Source organism: Chionomys nivalis, chromosome 5 (genome assembly GCF_950005125.1).
Source record: "Chionomys nivalis chromosome 5, mChiNiv1.1, whole genome shotgun sequence".
NCBI lineage: Eukaryota > Metazoa > Chordata > Mammalia > Rodentia > Cricetidae > Chionomys > Chionomys nivalis.
The window spans coordinates 37,553,082-37,574,940 of record NC_080090.1 but is presented as its reverse complement, the minus strand read 5'-3'; the positions used below and the strand labels follow the sequence as shown (position 1 = coordinate 37,574,940).

The 21,859-nt window shown below is 39.7% G+C and overlaps 1 protein-coding gene across 10 annotated transcripts in view; it reads left to right on the top strand.

The window, feature by feature from the left end:
• The window catches only part of Nrg3 (neuregulin 3), a 979,031-nt gene that overhangs the window by 890,710 nt on the left and 66,462 nt on the right, over nt 1-21,859 (top strand). The gene's annotated exons all lie outside the window — the stretch shown is intronic.

Genomic DNA, 21,859 nt, shown 5'->3' with positions numbered 1-21,859 from the left:
ATTATGGGGGTGGCATAAGTATGAAAGGTTAAATAATCTTCACACAATCTGAGAAAAAATTATAAAAGACAATTTAGCGTATCAACTCTTATTATACTAGTGATTTCTAAAATTAAAACTGCAGTATTTTTAGAGAAGGTAAGCGAATATCAAAGCTTAAATTTCAACTTTGTAAGTTACTGGCAGTGCAAACTTAGTTTGATGCTTATAAAACAAGATCATGAGAGGATCAGATGAAATGCAGTATGTTGAAACCTCAGAACCCAAATAAGAAATTTAACTCAGTGGGTAAGAGCATGTGCTACTTTTGCAGTGATCTTGAGTTTGATTCATCGAGTATGTCAGCTCCAAGAACATCTCGTCTGGCTTCCCCTCAGGCACCCAGACTTATGTGGATATACCCATATAAGTATTCATAGTAAAACATAAATACATATTACAAAACACATCACTGTCCCATGCTTAGGCATCTCTTTTTGTCTCTTTCTCTGGCTCTCTGGCTCTGTCTTTCTCTCCCTCTCCCACTCCCACTCTTTCTCGCTCTCTGGAAGCATGACAGTTAATACACAGCTGCAGAGCCAAACCTGACGTTGTGATGGATGGCCTGCCTAGGATGTGGTCCAGGGGGTTACACAGGCAAGGAAAGAACAAGGTGGCATTTATTCAAGATCTTTGAAATTTCAGTCGCTTGAGCAGACAGATGGTGATGTCCTACTATGTGATGCTTGTAGTCAGTCCTCAGTGAAGTCCTATAACACTGACTTTTCAGAAAGTAGCCCTGAACCAGAGAAAATGTGAAGGGTATGTGTGAGATCAGGGAAATCTAAATGCTGTGCTTTCAGGATTTCAAAGGTACTGAGATTGTTCAGTACCTGTCAGAGAAAATGAGGATTGAGGATCTTCAGAAGGGCCTTTGTGTCTCACCCAGGAGAAACAAAGAGGGTGGGCTGTGAACTTGGAGACATGCAACTACATCCTATGAGATACATGCTTTTAGTTTTAGAACATCCAAAAGTAAATGTTCATAGAAAGGATTTTATTTGTTTCCTTCATAGAAATCAATGCTAACATTGGTATATTTATGATGAGTAGTCAAAAACAACTACTTTGCAAAAATATTGAAGTTAGACTCTCTCAATGTGTCTTGTCAATCCACAAAACATCCCCCACGCATATTTAATACTCCATTTCTTACACCATGTAGCAAGTGAGCAGGGTGAATGATGATTTCTTCCATTGGATTTTAGCAGAAATTAAATTTGTTAAAGCTGAGTTACTGACTCTCCTGGGGGCAAAGGTGAAGCCTGCCAGAAAGGCAATGGATTGCCTGGGAAAAAAAACTCAATTCTTCATTCATTTTGACTCCAAATGTCATCCCATGCATGAGTAGGAGCCAGTCCTTAGGTGTATCCCTGGTTCTTCACCAACACTAGTCTGGTCCACATCCATCCATCTGCTAATGAGAGATGGAGCTTGCACTGGTAAAGGGCATCAAGAGAAATGCAGAGAGGGCCAGCTTCAGTAAAATTTTCCAGCACAATATCCGGCATACCTCTCTGAACACAAACTTTATTTAAATGCAGGAGAATGGCATGTGGAAATGTGAGTGAATGCACAATTGTGTGAGTGTGAATGTGCTCACACAAAAAGAATCATTTAGGAGTTTTAAATTCTTGTTTCAGAATATGAAATTAGGTCTGTGCCAAATGGCTTTTGGGAAACAAATAGATGTTCTTAGACTGTGATAGAGTGATTTAGGATACAAGCAAGTCTAAATGTTACATTTTGTAATATGGCCAAGCATCCAGATACAAGTAAATACATATTGCTCATTACTGAATATACAGCTCTGTCCAATACTGCTCTGGAATATAATGTAAGAAATCCCACTAACAAACCTGACGTTTCCTTACTTTGGACCACTTTATTTATTGAGCTTATGGCACTTTTAGATAATCCTGATTTCTTAATATATAAGGTCATGGAATTCTATTCTTCCTGAGTGCTGTGCTTAGTATCTGTAACCTCAATACTAGGGAGGCTGAGGCAGGAGGTCATCACAACTTAGGCTGCACAGTGAGATCCAAGACAGCCAACCCGGTGCTATGCTGTGAGACCCTGTCTCAAAGAAGCAAAACTGAGTAAGTCTTTCCTGTAATCTTTAAAGATGTGTTAGACTAAAGCAGGTAAATGGTGGTGGTGTGGTGATACGATGAGAAGGATGTACTACATGTGAAAGAGACAGAGGCCATTGGGCCTGCCTCTTTCCTCACTTCTCCTGTTAGCAGATTTGTTTATCTTTATGCATGAGCAGTCAGAAATGTCCAAAATGTAATGCCCCAAGAATGGCTAAACCGTGCATCTTCATTCTAGTTGGCATTATGAACCTGGGAGGACAGAGTCTACAAATGAGATAGAGTGGAGTCTCATCCAATCACCAACTTTCTTTAGAGCATCAGACAATTGACACTCTAAAGGTTAATTAAGCAAGGCCACATAAGCAAAATTCATGCTAGGTCAAATCGTATAGAAACTCAATACAGGCATGCTTGGAAACATATTTTACATAATAAAAGTAAGATGATGAGTAATCTGAAGTAACCCCACTCCTGTTTACTACATATGGGAGAAACACAAAAGCTCATATCAATAAAAACACATGTTTTGAAGGAACAGAGGTCAGAAGACTTGTTTTCTTGCAATTTTCTCACAAGCTCTCAGAATTCCCCTCACATAGCTCCATTCATGGACCATGTTCTAACACCATGCTGAGATAGTTCATAGACAATACTTGGAGAATGGTCCTCACACGTCCACAGTGATGATCCCCATATTAGTCTGTTCTTCATCAGTCTCTCCCCGTTCCCTCATCACTCATCTCATGCATGCCCTCATGGCATTTTCTGGGACCTACATATAAACCTTTCTGAGTCCAATTAAAACATTGGTCCAACAGAAAATAGCAAATAAAGCTTACCTTTTGCTTTCCTGGTCATGTGATGGATGCACGACATCTTCAGGTCACCCTCTCCATAGTTCCTGGTTTCTCAGAATCAGTTGTGCTATGTTCTACACTTGCATACATGAAATGAGGAATACATATGGACATACAAATGAGCAGACCGTGTTCCTGTCCATAACGCCCCGGCACAGAGGAGACCTGGGCAAGAAAGGGGCAGTAGCTCTGGGTCTGGTTCTCTACTTTTGCTCTTGCTGCGAAATGCTCAAGCTTTGGGGATGGACTTGAGTAGGATGCTAGCTGTTAAAGCAGTGCATTATTTTGACAACGATCTAGGTGACCTTGTTTTTTTCTATCTCAAACACAAAAGGAGGGGTGTATATACATTTTTGCATGAGGGCTTTATGGAATCTGTATGTTCTAATAGTAAAAGTCTTTAGGATAAGCAGAGTTTAGATGCCAGGAATTCTACCAAAATTCCCTTTTAAATTCTATCAAGGCACTCTGAGTTCTTGTCCTGAAGTAATTAGGTTTCCATGCCACTTGCTCTAAGTCTCTCCCAGCTTTTGGTTTAATAGACATCACACCAAACAATGAGGAATATTATCTGGCCTGCTCTAGGTAGACTCATGGATATAGCTACCATACTTGTATTATGAGCACTACCATGTGAAGCAACTCAAATTTTGCACCTAAACAAGGAGAGGGGCTTTTAAATAAAATATGCCAATATATAAACAGCGGGTTTACTTTGTCAGCTGTTCTGGTAATGGGGATGGTATTCTTCTCTTTATCCTACAATTGCACTGGGTAATGTGTTTCTTAGAATCAGTAGCTTTGTCAGTGTGTGCTAAGATCATAGAAGAAACAAGGCTACTTATTCCCATAGCCATCTCAGAGTTTTGCAAGGCACATTTGTTCTTAACATACCTAAATTATTCACAACCACTACTATTGAAAGATATAAAGGAAATGCTTGAGGGTTTAGTTGTCAATCAGAGGAAATTCTGTATATTTTAAAGTACTTTTAAATTTGTATTAGAGGAACTATTTAGATCAGTCATACCTTCGATTCCTAGCCTGCAGATTACTACTCTAAGGAAAGTTAGTATAAAGTCGACACTGATGCTGTGGGAGGAGTAAGGGGAATGAAGGTTTAGTTAGTTCTTCCATAGAGGTTTTGATCTCCAAAACAAGCAATATGCTTAGTCATGCTGTCAACCAATACAGACAGCACTATATAGTTGACACATATTTTTCTCTCAGGTGTAATCTCAGTTAGTATGACACTAGGGTGGGTCTTCAAGGACTTAGAGCACTGTTCATTTCAGAATGTATGATGCAATCCCTTTGAAAGTAAATATGAATTCTATTCACAAACACTATATATGTATGAGAAGGAGTGAACCCAACTGCAGCCAGATATTGATAAAGCTACTGATGAGGCAGGAACAAATGCTACCTTCACCGTATTAGCGACTCCATTAAGTCTTTCATAGGAATTATCTAACTTTTATCACAATGGCCATTTAAGGTGAATATAATTTTTTTCTCACTTAACAAATGAAGAAAATGAGATCCATGACACTCTGAACCTTGTCCACTCTTGGTAGTATAAAAATGTGAAAAGCTAAAAATCTAGGTCCTGTCTTAAAGGATGAAAACTTTATTGTGATAAAGCATGAGGTTATGAACATTTTTGACAACTGTGTTGTCAACAAAGGAAACACCCTTCTTGGTATTTGACTTTTTTTGGTTGTTGTTGCTAAGGACATGAAGAAGTCAGTACAAGGGTTGGAAAGAATAAATACTTGGTAGGATGATGTGAGAACATGCATGGTCATATCCTCTTGAATTGATTTTAAAGGAATATAAGGTTTTTCAGTTCATATCTTCAGATGTTTGGATATGTCATAGTTTTTCAGAAAATATGCTATATTTATTTGGCTTCATTTTTTTTCAAACCATATTTAAACCTTTTTAACTAAATTTGAATACTTTTTTGTTTCAGAGAAATCACTCTAAATGTTTTGACTCAGCTCTACCACGAGTGTGTGTGGGAGGGTGTGTTTGTGTGTGTGTGTGTATGCATGCATGTGTGTTTGTATGTCATCAAGGTTGCCCATGTCCCTGTTATGTGGTGAGATCATTACAACAGCATCATTGTCAAACACTGAACCCCTGGCGTTACTTTAGATTCTTAGCACTGGAAACCATTTCATGTTACTTTTTTGAATGGATTAGAGCTAGAGAGGGACAAACAGTAGTAAATACTTTAAACTCGTTTCTATAGTGTCCTATATGTATATGCATGTCTCTGTGTTTAGGGAGTTATTTGGTCCCTGAACCAATCGCTTCAGCTTCAGAAAAGTAGGAAATAAGGCTTGATGCTGGTCAGTGAGAAGCCTGGAGGCCGGAAGTGAGAAATGAACAATTCCTAATAGATCCTGGAGTCCTTCCTACACAAATACCCAGAAGTCTCTCATTCTCAGAATGTGGATATCTGTCTTGGCCTGAAGGGCTTTTTAGTTCCGCTCCAAGCAAGTTTGGAGAGTTCTCCTGAAGAAGAATGATGGGTACTTTAATCATTCTCTGGAACTCAGAGCCAAGCAGCCGGTGAGCCCACAGAAGAGGTGAAGGTTTTTAAGTACCATCAGTGAACTAAACACAGATGCAGAAGGCCAAATAGAAGAGCAGATGGCTGAAAGTACAAGCGGAAGTTCGCTTAAAATTTTGAAGAGCTTGGCTATGATAAGCATTCATACTTAAGTGACTCACAGATCAATCATTGAGTCTCATATTTGGGATCTTATATTTTACTAATTTGAATATTCTAAAAATAGTATTTGTTTACAATAAATGTGCTATAATACAGATGCATCCTATTTATCTTAAAGTAGACTCATTATATACTATTTTCACTGTCTTTTGGGATTTTATTATTTCTGTTAAGTAATTGAATGCACAGATGAATTGGCAACTATATAGATAACAAAACCCCAACAAAGGACACACATAAAGTTGTTTCTAGTTGTCTTAGCTTCTTTTCCTGTCACTATGATAAAATGCCACAGCAACAACTTAAGGGAGAAAGGTTTTGTTTTCTCTTAAAGTTCCAAATGGAATCCATCATGATGGGGAGGACATGGTAACAGGCAAGGAAGGCTTATTGGGGGTAAATAAAACTCCAGTAATACGGCATCCACACACAGATAGCAAAGAACAAACAGGAATTGGGGCTATGCCATAAAACATCAAAGGCCATCCCCAATGATCTACTTTCTCCAGTTAGACTCCACCTTCTAAAGGTTCCACAACCATCATAAACCATACCAACAGTTGAGTATCACATGTTCAAACTTATAAGACTTTGAAACATATTTCACATTCAACCCATAGCACCAGTAATTGCTATCAATATGTGTTTCATATCTGATGTATAGAGTCAGTTATTTATAGATGAGTTATGTATTAGTGTATGTATTTTACATATAACATATTTAAACATGCATACATGTATTTAAAAATACAAATATGTTTGTATTTACATATGATATAAAGACAAGATGTCAGAAAAGGCAGTGAAGCTGGTTATAGACTTTCTAGCTCCGATGTCACTACATGTGAGGCAATCACTCAAAACTTTCAGTTTAGACGATCAGTTTGTGTCTTACCTGTTCTGTTATCCTTTATTCAATGCACAAAGTAGAATTTCTAAAATTCCAGATTAAGCCATGGTCCTGCAGTAGATAGTAGGGGTATCAATTACCCACTCAGCGTTGAAGATGGCTGTTCTGGTTTGCCAGGTGTGATATGAAAACAGCATCAAATCAAGGAAAGAGAGAGGTAGGAAAGATAGCTCATGAAAAATATAGCATTGGTGCCCTGCAGATATAGAAAAATAAGGTGTCTGTGTGTGCATGTCTTTGTCAAAGTAGTATTTCCCTGATGGATTTCCCCGTCTTGGAAAACAAGGGAAATTATATCCTAAAGTGTGGCTAGATACAATGCCGGGTAATTCACATATACAAATGCAGTTTTATGAATACTGATGACTTTATTGTATGGTTAATACAAAAACAACACACAAAAATACAAAGTTATTGCGTCAACTACTTCACTTACTTAATTACTTTCAAATTTATAGTGAAGAACTGAGACATAAAATTTTTACCTCACTTTTAATGTTTTCTATGATCGCATGCAGTTCCTGACCAATAATCCTTAGTTGTTTTGATTTAAACCTTGTATTGCTTTTATAGCAAAGAAAGTAATACAAAATTTTAAATACTCTTATTATCATTGACAGTTGATATTTCTTGAAATTATCTGAGGGAACTCCAATCCTATAACTCATTGGTCAATATAAAGTTGAAATTATCTTAATGAGAATAATATCAAATTCAGTTAAACTCTTGTAGATGAAGCTAAAAGAAAGAAGAAGCTATGCTCTATATAACACCTGTGTCATTAGAACAATTGTACCCTAAAAACTTGAGTGGCGCCAACAATGAGTGTCTGTCACACAAAGGCATTTTTTTTTATGTATGAAGCCAGTGTAGCCTTAGAAGACCAAATTACAAATAAAATATTTTGCAGACCGTCATTGACCTTTTTTCACTTTGAAGTCACTTAGCAGCCCAGACCCCAAATAGCTTGAATGTTATATCCAACTCAGGTGTATTTTAGAGAAAGAGAAAGGGTGGTGACACCCAGTGGGTAAAGATGCAACATCAAGACAGCCTAATTGGTACAGTGTGAATTTCTTTTATGAGAACCTAGCCGGAAAAATATTGCTGGCTGGCTCTGCCTCTTGCTGCAGAGTTTGCAGTCTGTTTACACATCACGTTAGGCTACAGTTCAGTAGCTACGGAGAAGCTTTTAGGCCAGGTGAAATATGGGTAGAGTCAGCTTTAGGTGAAACGTAATTCTATTTAACAAGGCTGTCTTGTTTTGCTGCCGAGTGTTTTCCTGATCCTGCTCCATCTCCAAGCAGCCTCAGATGTAACACTGCATTGGCTGTCAAGAAGAGGTTTTAGTTATGCTGCTTTTATGAGCACGCTGTGCATGCTGGATGACCACACTGCTTCACTGGCCATCTGTGCTCAGATGGCACATGTTGCTTGCCTGGCAGTCTCTCATAGGGACCCGAGGCGACATGCTATGTGATATTTTGATGAGGTATTTTTTTCTAAGAATTCCCTGATAATTGTTCTCATCTCACAGATACAAGTGATAGATCTGGAGACTTTAGATAACCCTCAACCTTGCCTAGTGCCTCCTCCTTGACACTAACACTGAAGTTTTACTCGAGAGAATTATTTTATATTTTTAATTGATCTAATGTTGATGTTTTTTTTTAAATTAGTACTCCAGTTAGATTCTTCTGTCAAGCAGATAAAAGACTTTTCTTTTTTTACTTAATATAATACCAATCCGAATTCCCACTCCCTCCTCTTCTTCCATTCCCCTCCCACTCCCTCTATAGACTCTCCCACCCCACCCCTCTCTAGTCCTAAGAGAGGACAATGCACCTCGCCCTGTGGAAAGCAAGGCCCTCCCTACTACAACTAGGTTGATCAAGGTATACATTCAAAGAGAGTAGGATCCCAAGAAGCCAGTATATGCAGTAGAGACACATCCCAGTGTCACTGTCAGTGGCCCCTCAGTCTGGCCCAACTGTCAGCCCCCTTCAGAGGGAGTTATTTGTCCCCATGCTTGCTCACTCCCAGTCCAGTTGGTGTTGGTGAGCTACCATTAGCTCAGGCAAACTGTCTCAGTGGATGAACCCCTCATGGTCTCGACTTCCTTGCTCATACTCTCACTCCTTCTACTCTTCAACTGGATCTTGGGAGCTCAGTCCAGTGCTCCGATGTGGATCATTGCCTCTGTTCCCATCTGTTGCTGGACAAAGGTTCTATGGTGATATTTAAGAAAATCATCAGTATGACTACAAGGTAAGGCCAAAAGAAAAGTCTATCTTGATTGAGGGTGCCACTATGGGGTTAGCAAAAAAATCTGGCTCTTGAAAAATGCCCAGCAATCCACAGGGATGAACCCAGCTAAGACCCTAAGCAATAGAGGAGAGGGTGTCTGAACTGGCCTTACCCTGTTGTCAGACTGATGATTATTTCTTTTCTTTTGATTACATTTTCCCTCAGAATTTGTTCCCACTTTGGTTATGTTTAATTTTTGTTTTCCTTAATTTCTTTTTCAATTCTGGATTGTATCACAGACATAAGGATTCTTTTGCTAGCATTATCATCACTGAGTTGTTGTCCTGTGCCATTTGGTACCTCTTTCCTTCTGAGGGAATTAACAACTTACACATTTTATTTTACTTTTACATAGCTTTCCTAATGGTAATGTATGCCTCTGGCCTTACTCCAGCATCTGCGTTTGTTTCCTGGTGATATAACCATGCATCTGAAGGAATCTTAATGACATGCTTTATCAGGGTTGTAAAAGGAATCTCTACTCTTGAGAAACCATACAGATGCCATGAATCAAAAATGACTTCCCAAAGTAAGGCGTATATCTGAGCCTGCAAATGATGAGAGATTAGGTTCCAGGCTCATGGGAGGGAAATATCGCATCCTAGCTATCACATTTAATAAGTGTCACTGCCAGCTAAGGTTCATAACATTGCTTTCCCAGTTGGTCAATACGTATTTACACAAAATGTCTATGCATTTCCTCTGTAGATATAGAGTCCCCATCCTCAGAACAAGAGCTCAATTACAACTTACACTATATTTACATACAATACCTATGTATACATTATGAAATATTAGTGGCTGGGTGTGGTGGCACATACCTTTAATCCCAGCACTTGGGGCATATCTCTGAGTTCAAGACAAGCATGGTCTATAGAGCATGTTGTGGCGGCATAAATGAATGTAGACAGATTATAAAGATATATACAGCTTTAATAAGGAAATAGACTTACAGGACCACAGGTTCCCGCAGAGAACAGGAAAAGCAGAGAAAAGACTGCTGGGATCACGCCCCTGCAGATTTATCAGTAAACATTAGCCCAAGGCGAACACGCCCCCAATGGGTGGGGCTATATCCCTACAGCATGTTCCCAGGACAACCAGGTCTACACAGAGAAAATTTGTCTCAAATAAAACAAAACAAAAACAGAACATTTGTGGAGGCAAATGAAAAATTCTATTAAATTATTGGTCTATCAATAACATATATTATATAATATATATTACTTGCATTTCATATTCAGTAGGGACAAAAGTATCAAATGTTCAAAGTAGGTTAAGGTATATATATTTTATATTAAGCAGCAAACCATTATTTATCATAAATTGATGTATCTTTCATTAAGTTAATTCTTCTTAATGGCATCTAAGAGACTAGATAAAAATTATATAGAATGAGTGATAAAATGTTTACCAAAATGTGAGCAGACTTCAGAAGGGAAAGACTGCAGTAGAATTCTCAGTCTTAACCTTATCAAAATTAGCATTTAATTAAATGTTCTAGAAAATTGAGAAATCAGACTGTAACTATACAAAATGTGAATTTCACACAAGGAGATTTTCAGAAATCCTTCTAAGATGTTGTAAAGAATATATCAATTTGGTTCTTGAAGTCGGTTATGAGGATTTCTCTCCTGATAACCTGGTCCCCAATGCAGAGAGCAAAGGATAACCTGTAGGCTCGGGCTCCTGCAATGAACAGAGCCCAGGAAGACCCTCTCTGTAGCTGCCATTTAGTGGAAGCAACAAGAATGTTCTCTCTTGTCCAAATAATAAAGAAGAATGAGGTTGCTTACCCAGAAACCACTGACTATAGTTTATAACGTTTTCTGAACTGAAGTTTAAGGACTCATGGTAACCACTTAATACCCGGTAAAGTAATTTATTTCCCTGCCTCTATCCCCAGGTAGGGCTACCTTCATGCCCTCTTAAGGTCTAACAAAGATCCAAGCATTGTCCTGTGTTCTGAAGCTTTTTGTTTATCTCCTTTAGTGACATATGAGTTTATGTGCCCCACATTTTCTGGAAGAAATTCATTTAGGGAGAAGTATGGACCTGAGTTGTATTTCATCATTATATTGAATTATGTATAAAGAGGAGAAAACATTTTTAAAAAAGTTAATCATGTTACCACTGACAAGCCATTTTTTTACTCTGAACATATTTCAATTTAAATTTCATGATGTCTTATTGTCTCAAAATTCTCTCTAGTCATCAATCTATCCAGACCAGGACAATACCTCCTTAATGAGCAGAACATGAGCAGTGGGGTCACAGGTGTTCCAGGAAGCCTCTGATTTGTGGCAAGGAATCCAGATTCTTTCTCCTGGGCAGACATTCCCAGTGGGCTCCTTATATTGTGGTACACCTTGACCCAAAGGAAGATGCAAAGACACCTGCCAAAATCTGGACACAAAACAGCTCCAATTCACTGTGTTAAATGGCCAAGTCAAGCAACTGGTGATTTATGGCTGTAAATTATCATGTTGTTCATTAGTGGTAATTGCTGTTCAACCTTGAAATAAAATGGTAATCAATGTGCTAAAATGAGAACACCCACACTGGCTCCATGCTGTACACCTGCAAACCTTATGCATGCCTCATATTTCAGAGGCAGAGAGAAGAGAGTAAGACAAGTCAGAAGTACATATCAGTCTTAAACCTGCCTTCTCCCTGTCCAGTGAGATAACAGGGTTTGCTTGGATGGTCTCCTAGGATTGTCCAGATTGTTTTTAGGGAATTGAGCTGTTGAAGTTAGGGAGTAACAAAAGAATGAAGGCCGCAGTATCTTGAAGAACAATGCCTCAAATGACTGCACCTCTCAAGAGCCCAGCAGTTCTGGCCTAAACCAGTCTGCTGTGGCCTCATATTGGAACACACAGCCAGAATATTATGCCCTTCACTTTATTTGCTAGTATGGCATCAAATATTGTTAAGGTGCTAGCTGTCAGACAAGTGATCTCTATTTCACATCTGTCACGACTGTTTTCTTCTCAAGACAACTCTGATGCAGAAAAATGAGTTCCTGACTTTGATACAATAGTCCCTACTGGAAGTTAATACTGGCATTCGAAAGAACAGTATATGCAGAAAGCTGACTTCTTTCTTTGAAATGCCATGATCACACTTGTGTGTTGGCAATGACCAGATTCCCAAATCACTCCAAAGTGAAGGAATCAATGAGTCTACAGGCATTTCAATTTCTCCTGCATAAACCTATTCACAAAAATATCTGTTAAAAGGAAGCAGGATTAATTCCCGTTACAGAAGTAATTGCTATTCTTTTAGATGGGGTGGTGGATTATTCTGCAGAATTTCACATTTAGCATGGATCAGAGGGGTCAACTTAAGGATGAACACTGCCGTATCAGTGGGAACAACCAAGGGCAATTAGGATTTCTTTTATGCTTGCTTAATTTAGAGCTATAAATCTTTAGATAGCTCTAAAGCATGTGACATGGACCTTTAAAAATTAATAGATTTGACTTTTTGAAAAGTTTTAGATAAGAATAAAATCTCATAGAAAGTTTTTAGTTTCTATACACCCCTACAATTCTCAGTTTTCCTTCTTATTAATAGCTTGCAGGGTGTTTTGCTACTATTGGGAAGTCCATATCATTAACTGAAATTCACAGTTTACACTAGAATTCTTTTAGATAAGTTTAGTATGTGTGTGTCTGTGTGTTACTCTAAATATGTGTGGTGGTCAGAAGACAACTTGCATGACTTGGTCTTCTCCTTTACCTTGTGGGATTGGGAGATTGGATTCAAGTACCCTGAGCCATCTCATCTGTCCTTGAATTCGTTTTTAATGAGAAACACCTCTTGGTGATACCCAAATCATCATGCTATTCATCAGTTATTACAATGTCCTTCAGAATAGTTTAGCAAATATAAAACTCACCTCAAAACTCTGTGCAACCTCAGAAACATCTACTCCATCCATAATTTTACCCTTTTTAAAATGTTGTATAGGGCACCAGCACGCAGGCAAGTCCGGGCGGCAGGGGCACCGGCGTGCAGGCAGGCCCGGGTGGCAGAGGCACCAGCAGGCACGCCTGGGCGGCGGAGGCACCGGCGCGCAGGCAGGCCCGGGCGGCGGAGGCACCAGCACGCAGGCAAGTCCGGGCGGCAGAAGCACCGGCGTGCAGGCAGGCCCGGGTGGCAGAGGCACCAGCAGGCACGCCTAGGCGGCGGAAGCACCGGCGCGCAGGCAGGCCCGGGCGGTGGAGGCATCGGCAGGCAGGCCTAGGCGGCGGAAGCACCGGCGCACAGACAGTTCCGGGCGGTGGAGGCACCGGCAGGCAGGCCCGGGCGGCAGAGGCACTGGATGCAGGATAGTGCGGGCAAGAAACAGTGAAGCCTGCACTGAGAGCAGATTGCCCCGCTACAATTAAATCAAACCCAATAGATAGCATCGGTAAGAGGAGATGGGCAGACGCCAAGGCAAGAATCCACCCAACAATCTGAAAAACAACATGAAAACACCAGAACCCAATGATCTTACAACACAAGGACTTGAACACCCTAACACAGGAGAAGAGGAAAAAACTGACTTTTTGAAAGCAATAGAGTCCCTTAAACAACATGTAAAAAACGCCCTCATAGAAATGGATGAGAAGTATAACAAAAAGTTTGAAGAAATGAGTAAATACGTAAATGATACCCTGGGAAGCCAAGAAAAAACGATCAAACAGGTAATGGAAACAGTCCAAGAATTGAAAACTGAAATGGAAGCAAGGAAGAAAACACAAACTGAGGACCAGCTGGATATGGCAAATATAGGTCAACGAGCAGAGACTACAGAAACAAGCATAATCAATAGAATACAAGAGATAGAAGAAAGAATCTCAGATTCTGAAGAAAACATAGAGAAAATAAACGGACTGATCAAAAAAAACACCAAAACCAACAAATTCTCATCACAAAACATTCAGGAAATATGGGACACAATAAAAAGACCAAACCTAAGAATAATAGGGATAGAAGAAGGTGAAGAGGCACAGCTCAAAGGTCCAGAAAACATTTTTAACAAAATTATGGAAGAAAACTTCCCCAACATAAAGAAGGATATTCCTTTGAATATTCAAGAAGCATACAGAACACCAAACAGACTGGATCAAAAAAAAAAAAACGTCCCCTCGCCATATAATAATCAAAACACAAAATATACAGATTAAAGAAAGAATATTAAGAGCTGCAAAGGAAAAAGGCCAAGTAACTTATAAAGGTAAACAGATCAGACTTACACCTGACTTCTCTATGGAAACCATGAAAGCCAGAAGGTCCTGGATAGAGGTACTACAGAAACTAAGAGACCATGGATGCAAACCCAAACTACTATACCCAGCCAAGCTATCGTTCACTATCAATGGAGAAAACAAGACATTCCAGGATAAGAACAAATTTAAACAATACGTTGCCACAAATCCAGCCCTACAGAAAGTAATAGAAGGAAAATCACAACCCAAGGAATCCAACATTGCCAACACTGCCTACAATAACCCAGGCATCTAGCGACCCTTCAACAGCACAACTCAAAGAAGGGAGACACACAAACTCTTCTACCAAAAGCAGTAAGAATAACCGGAGTTAACAACCACTGGTCATTAATATCACTTAATATTAATGGTCTCAATTCACCAATAAAAAGGCACAGGCTAAGAGATTGGATACGAAAACAGGATCCAACAGTCTGCTGTTTGCAAGAAACTCATCTCAACCACAAAGACAGGCATCTACTCAGAGTAAAGGGTTGGGAAAAGGTTTTTCAAGCAAATGGTCCTAAGAAAAAAGCAGGTGTGGCCATACTAATTTCTAACAAAACTGACTTCAAACTAAAATCAATCAGAAGAGATCGACAGGGACACTTTATACTCATAACAGGAACGATTCAGCAGGATGAAGTCTCAATCCTGAATATCTATGCCCCTAATATAAAAGCACCCACTTATGTAAAAGAAATATTGCTAAAACTCAAGGCAGACATCAAATCACACACACTAGTAGTAGGAGACTTCAACACACCTCTCTCACCAATGGACAGGTCAATCAGACAGAAAACTAATAGAGAATTAAGGTAATTGTTGGAGGTAATGAATCAAATGGACTTAACAGACATCTATAGAACACTCCACCCAAATAGGAAAGAATACACCTTCTTCTCTGCAGCTCATGGAACCTTCTCGAAAATTGACCACATACTTGGAAACAAAGGAAACCTCCACAGATACAAAAAAATATCAGTGTCCACCTGTGTCTTATCAGATCACCACGGATTAAAGTTAGAAGCCACCAACAATGCTACCCCCAGAAAGCTGACAAACTCATGGAAACTGAACAGTCAACTACTGAACCACACCTGGGTCAAGGAAGAAATTAAGAAAGAAATTAAAGTCTTCCTTGAATTTAATGAAAACAAAGAGACAACATACTCAAACCTATGGGACACGATGAAAGCAGTGCTAAGAGGAAAGTTCATAGCACTAAGTGCCCACTTAAAGAAAACGGAGAAAGCATACATTGGGGACTTAACAGCACACCTGAAAGCTCTAGAAAAAAAAGAAGCAGACACGCCCAGGAGGAGTAGAAGACTGGAAATAATCAAACTGAGGGCAGAAATCAACAAAATAGAAACCCAGAAAATAGTCCAAAGAATCAATGAAACAAAAAGTTGGTTCTTGGAGAAAATCAACAAGATTGACAAACCCCTATCCAAACTAATTAAACGACAGAGAGAGAACACGCAAATAAATAAGATCAGAAATGAAAAGGGGGACATAACCACAGACACAGAGGAAATTCAGAGAATCATTAGATCTTACTACAAAAGCCTGTATACCACAAAACTGGAAAATGCAAAAGAAATGGACACTTTTTTAGATAAGTACCATATACCAAACCTAAACCAAGACCAGGTGAACGATCTAAATAGACCTGTTAGTCGCGAAGAATTAGAAACAGTTATCAAAAATCTCCCTTCCAAAAAAAGCCCAGGGCCAGATGGTTTCAATGCAGAATTCTACCAGAACTTCCAAGAAGAGCTAATACCTATACTTCTTAATGTATTTCACAATATAGAAACAGAAGAGTCATTGCCAAATTCCTTTTATGAAGCTACAGTTACCCTGATACCAAAACCACACAAAGACCCAACCAAGAAAGAGAATTACAGGCCTATCTCACTCATGAACATCGACGCAAAAATTCTCAATAAAATACTGGCAAACCGAATCCAAGAACACATTAGAAAAGTTATCCATTATGATCAAGTAGGCTTCATTCCAGAGATGCAGGGCTGGTTCAACATACGCAAATCTATCAATGTAATCAACCATATAAATAAACTGAAAGAAAAAAACCATATGATCATTTCATTAGATGCTGAAAAAGCATTCGACAAAATTCAACACTCCTTTATGATAAAGGTCTTGGAGAGATTAGGGATACAAGGGTCATACCTAAATATAATAAAAGCTATTTACAGCAAGCCGACAGCTAACATTAAATTAAATGGAAAAAACTCAAAGCCATCCCACTAAAATCAGGAACACGACAAGGATGTCCACTCTCTCCATACCTCTTCAATATAGTGCTTGAAGTTCTAGCAATAGCAATAAGACAACATAAGGGGATCAAGGGGATCCATATTGGAAAGGAAGAAGTTAAGCTTTCATTATTTGCAGATGATATGATAGTATACATAAGCGACCCCAAAAACTCTACCAAAGAACTCCTACAGCTGATAAACACCTTTGGTAATGTGGCAGGATACAAAATCAACTCCAAAAAATCAGTTGCCTTCCTATACACTAAGGATAAGGAAGCAGAGAGGGAAATCAGAGAAGCATCACCTTTCACGATAGCCACAAATAGCATAAAATACCTTGGGGTAACTCTGACCAAGGAAGTGAAAGATCTATTTGGCAAGAACTTTAAGACTTTGAAGAAAGAAATTGAAGAGGACACCAGAAAATGGAAGGACCTCCCTTGCTCTTGGATTGGGAGGATCAACATAGTAAAAATGGCAATTCTACCAAAAGCAATCTATAGATTCAACGCAATCCCCATCAAAATCCCATCAAAATTCTTCACAGATCTGGAGAAGACAATAATCAACTTTATATGGAAAAACAAAAAACCCAGGATAGCCAAAACAATCTTATACAATAAAGGATCGTCTGGAGGCATTACCATCCCTGACTTCAAACTCTATTACAGAGCTACAGTACTGAAAACGGCTTGGTACTGGCATAAAAACAGAGAAGTTGACCAATGGAATAGAATAGAAGACCCTGACTTTAGCCCACAAACCTATGAACACCTGATTTTCGATAAAGGAGCTAAAAGTATACAATGGAAAAAAGAGAGCATCTTCAACAAATTGTGCTGGCAGAACTGGAAGTCAATCTGTAGAAGAATGAAAATAGATCCATATCTATCACCATGCACAAAACTCAAGTCCAAATGGATTAAAGACTTCAATATCAGTCCAAACACACTGAACCTGATAGAAGAGAAAGTGGGAAGTACTCTACAACACATGGGCACAGGAGAACAGTTCCTACGTATAACCCCAGCAGCACAAACACTAAGGACATCATTGAATAAATGGGACCTCCTGAGACTGAGAAGCTTCTGTAAAGCAAAGGACACTGTCACTAAGACAGAAAGGCAACCCACTGACTGGGAGAAGATCTTCACTAACCCCGCAACTGACAAAGGTCTGATATCCAAAATATACAAAGAACTCAAGAAATTAGACCGTAAAAGGCTAATCAATCCAATTATAAAATGGGGCACTGAGCTGAACAGAGACTTTTCAACAGAAGAAGTTCAAATGGCCAAAAGGCACTTAAGATCGTGCTCAACTTCCTTAGCAATCAGGGAAATGCAAATCAAGACAACATTAAGATACCATCTTACACCTGTCAGAATGGCTAAAATCAAAAACACCAATGATAGCCTCTGCTGGAGAGGTTGTGGAGAAAGGGGCACTCTCATCCATTGCTGGTGGGAATGCAAACTTGTGCAACCACTTTGGAAAGCAGTGTGGCGGTTTCTCAGGAAAGTCGGGTTCAACCTACCTCTCGACCCAGCAATACCACTATTGGGAATATACCCAAGAGATGCCCAAACATACAACAAAAGTATATGCTCAACTATGTTCATAGCAGCATTGTTTGTAATAGCCAGAACCTGGAAACAACCTAGATGTCCTTCAATGGAAGAATGGATGAAGAAAGTATGGAATATATACATATTAGAGTACTACTCAGCAGTAAAAAACAATGACTTCTTGAATTTTGCATACAAATGGACGGAAATTGAAAACACTATCCTGAGTGAGGTAAGCCAGACCCAAAAAGAGGAACATGGGATGTACTCACTCATATTTGGTTTCTAGCCATAAATAAAGGACATTGAGATTATAATTCGTGATTCTAGAGAAGCTAAATAAGAAGGTGAACCCAAAGAAAAACATATAAGCATCCCCCTGAATATTAACCTTCATCAGGCGATGAAAGAAGACAGAGACAGAGACCAACATTGGAGCACTGGACTGAAGTCTCACGATCCAAAGGAGGAACAGAAGGAGAGTGAGCACGAGCAAGGAACTCAGGACTGCGAGGGGTGCACCCACACACTGAGGCAATGGGGATGTTCTATCGGGAACTCACCAAGGCCAGCTGGCCGGGGACTGAAAAAGCATGGGACAAAACCGGTCTCGCTGAACATAATGGTCAATGAGGACTACTGAGAACTGAAGAACAATGGCAATGGGTTCTTGATCCTATTGCACGTAATGGCTTTGTGGGAGCCCAGGTAGTTTGGATGCTCACCTTAATAGACCTGGATGGAGGTGGGTGGTCCTTGGACTTCCCACAGGGCAGAGAAACCTGCTTGCTCTTTGGGCTGAGGAGGAAGGAAGACTTGATTGGGGGAGGGGGAGGGGGAGGGAATGGGAGGTGGTGGCGGGGAAGAGGCAGAAATCTTTAATAATTAAATAAATTAATTAATAATAAAAAAAATAATAAAATAAAATGTTGTATAGACTTGAATTAATAAAATACATAGCCTTCCCAGACTTGTTTATATAACTTAGGAATATTTCCTTTTTTCCTTCCTTCCTTCCTTCCTTCCTTCCTTCCTTCCTTCCTTCCTTCCTTCCTTCCTTCCTTCCTTCCTTCCTTCCTTCCTTCCTTCCTTCTTGGGGGTTTGGTTTGAGACAGGCATTCACTGGCTGGCTGGAACTCATTCTGTAGACCAGGCTGGCCTGGAACTCCCAGAAATCTACTTGCTTCTGCTTCCTGATTGCTGGGATTAAAGGTAGGCACCACCACTGCCTGGAGAGGAGTTTCCTAAAACTGGGTCCCACAAGATTTTTATCTTTATAATTGAGCCACACTGGGGATCCAGCTATTACTCAGTATTCATGTGTTCTGACCTTGTCCAGCAGTGAACTTCCTTCAAGCCATTCACCATCTCTCCACTTTCAAAGCAACAGTTTGTGTTTATGGACTCAGTTACCCACAGGCGCTAAGGATTTCCAGACATTATATTTATTCAGGTTCTTTTTTTTTTGAAAAAAAAGTAATTTTCCGCTTCCTCCCCGCCTCCCATTTCCCTCCCCCTCCTCCCGCCCCTCTTCCCCTCCCCCCACTCCTCTTCTCCTCCCTCTCCAGTCCCAAGAGCAGTCAGGGTTCCCTGCTCTGTGGAAAGTCCAAGGTCCTCCCCCCTCCATCCAGGTCTAGGAAGGTGAACATCCAAACTGTCTAGGCTCCCACAAAGCCAGAACATGAAGTAGGATCAAAACCCTGTGCCATTGTCCTTGGCCTCTCGTCAGCTCTCATTGTGTGCCATGTTCAGAGAGTCCGGTTTTATCCCATGCTTTTTCAGTCACAGTCCAGCTGGCCTTGGTGAGCTCCCAATATATCGGCCCCACTGTCTCAATGGGTGGGTGCACCCCTCGTGGTCCTGACTTCCTTGTTTATGTTCTCCCTCCTTCTGTTCTTCATTAGGACCTTGGGAGCTCAGTCTGGTGCTCCAGTGTGGGTCTCTGTCTCTATCTCCGTCCATCGCTAGGTGAAGGTTCTATGGTGATATGCAAGACATTCATCAGTATGGCTATAGGATAGGTTCATTTCAGGTTCCCTATCCTCAGGTGCCCAAGGAACTAACTGGGGACATTGCCCTGGGCACCTGGTAGCCATTCCAAGTTCAAGTCTCTTGCCAACCCTTAGGTGGCTCCCTTAAAAGATATGAGTTTCCCTGCTCTCCTATCCAACCTTCCTTTATCCCCAATCATCCCATTTCCCCCAGTTCCCCTCATCCTCTCCTTCATACTTTTCTCTCCCCATCTCCCCTCACTCCCATCCCACCCCACCCCCAAGACTGAGATATCATCTTACACCTGTCAGAATGGCTAAAATCAAAAACACCAAGGATAGCCTTTGCTGGAGAGGTTGTGGAGAAAGGGGTACCCTCATCCATTGCTGGTGGGACTGCAAACTTGTGCAACCACTTTGGAAATCAGTGGGGCGGTTTCTCAAAAAAATTGAGATCAACCTACCCCTGGACCCAGCAATACCACTCTTGGGAATATACCCAAGAGATGCCCTATCATATGACAAAAGCATTTGTTCAACTATGTTCATAGCAGCATTATTTGTAATAGCCAGAACCTGGAAGCAACCTAGATGTCCTTCAATGGAAGAATGGATGAAGAAAGCGTAGAATATATACACATTAGAGTACTACTCTGCAGTAAAAAATAATGACTTCTCGAATTTTGCATGCAAATGGATGGAAATAGAAAATACTATCCTGAGTGAGGTAACCCAGACCCAAAAAGAAGATCATGGGATGAACTCACTCATAATTGGTTTATTCAGGTTCTTTATCATGTGAGAATGTGACCCGCATCTCCCAAGTTCTTGACATCCAAAAAATGGAATTAGATGGTTGTTGTAGTTAGTTAGGGTTTACTATTGCTGTGAAGAGACACCATGACCATGGCAACTCATAAAGAAAACACTTAACTGAGGATGGCTTGCTTGCAATTTCAGAGGTTCGGTCCATTATGGTCATAAAGGGGAGCATGGAGGCATGCAGGCAGGCGGATGTGGTGTTAGAGCTGAGAGTGCTACATCCTTGCAGGCAACAGGAAGTCAAGTGACTGCAACACTGAGGGAAGCTTGAGAAAAAGAAAGCTCAAAGCCAGTCCCAGTGACGCAGTGACACACTTTCTCCAACAAGGCCACACCTCCTAACAGTGCCACTCCCTTTGGAGGCCATTTTCCTTCAAACTACTATAATCATCTATGTCTATTAATTATTAGTTATTAATAATTAGTGATTATTAATAACTAATATGCATTTTATAGACACCCAAGAAAAATGTTGTTTTAAGTAGTGAAATTAATGCCAGTTATAGAATTACAGACTTGAAATATAGTAATTACAAAAAAACAAACTTTATACATTTTACTTGAAATGTTAAATACATTAAAAATTAAGTGCACTATAAATTTTCTAATCCCTATGCTGATAATATAATAATATAATTATCCCTTTAAACTTTTTTTTTACCTTTAAACTTTTTGCAGAAAAGAAGTACAAATATATAATTTCCTGGATGGGTATTAACTAATCTTTAGTCAACTGTCATATAGAAAGATGCATAATTGTAAAGTTTATATATGCAGTCCATTGTAGGCTGGGTCTATAACTTAAATGACATTCACTAAATATAAAAACAAGTTGATGACAAATTTTGCCATAGGTTTTAAGGAAGATAAACATGCATTTCTAATTTTTGTCATACTTTTGTTTTTTCAATGCAAAATTTGTATTGATTCTCTGGGAATTTCATATTATACCCCCTGATTGATTACACTTCCTT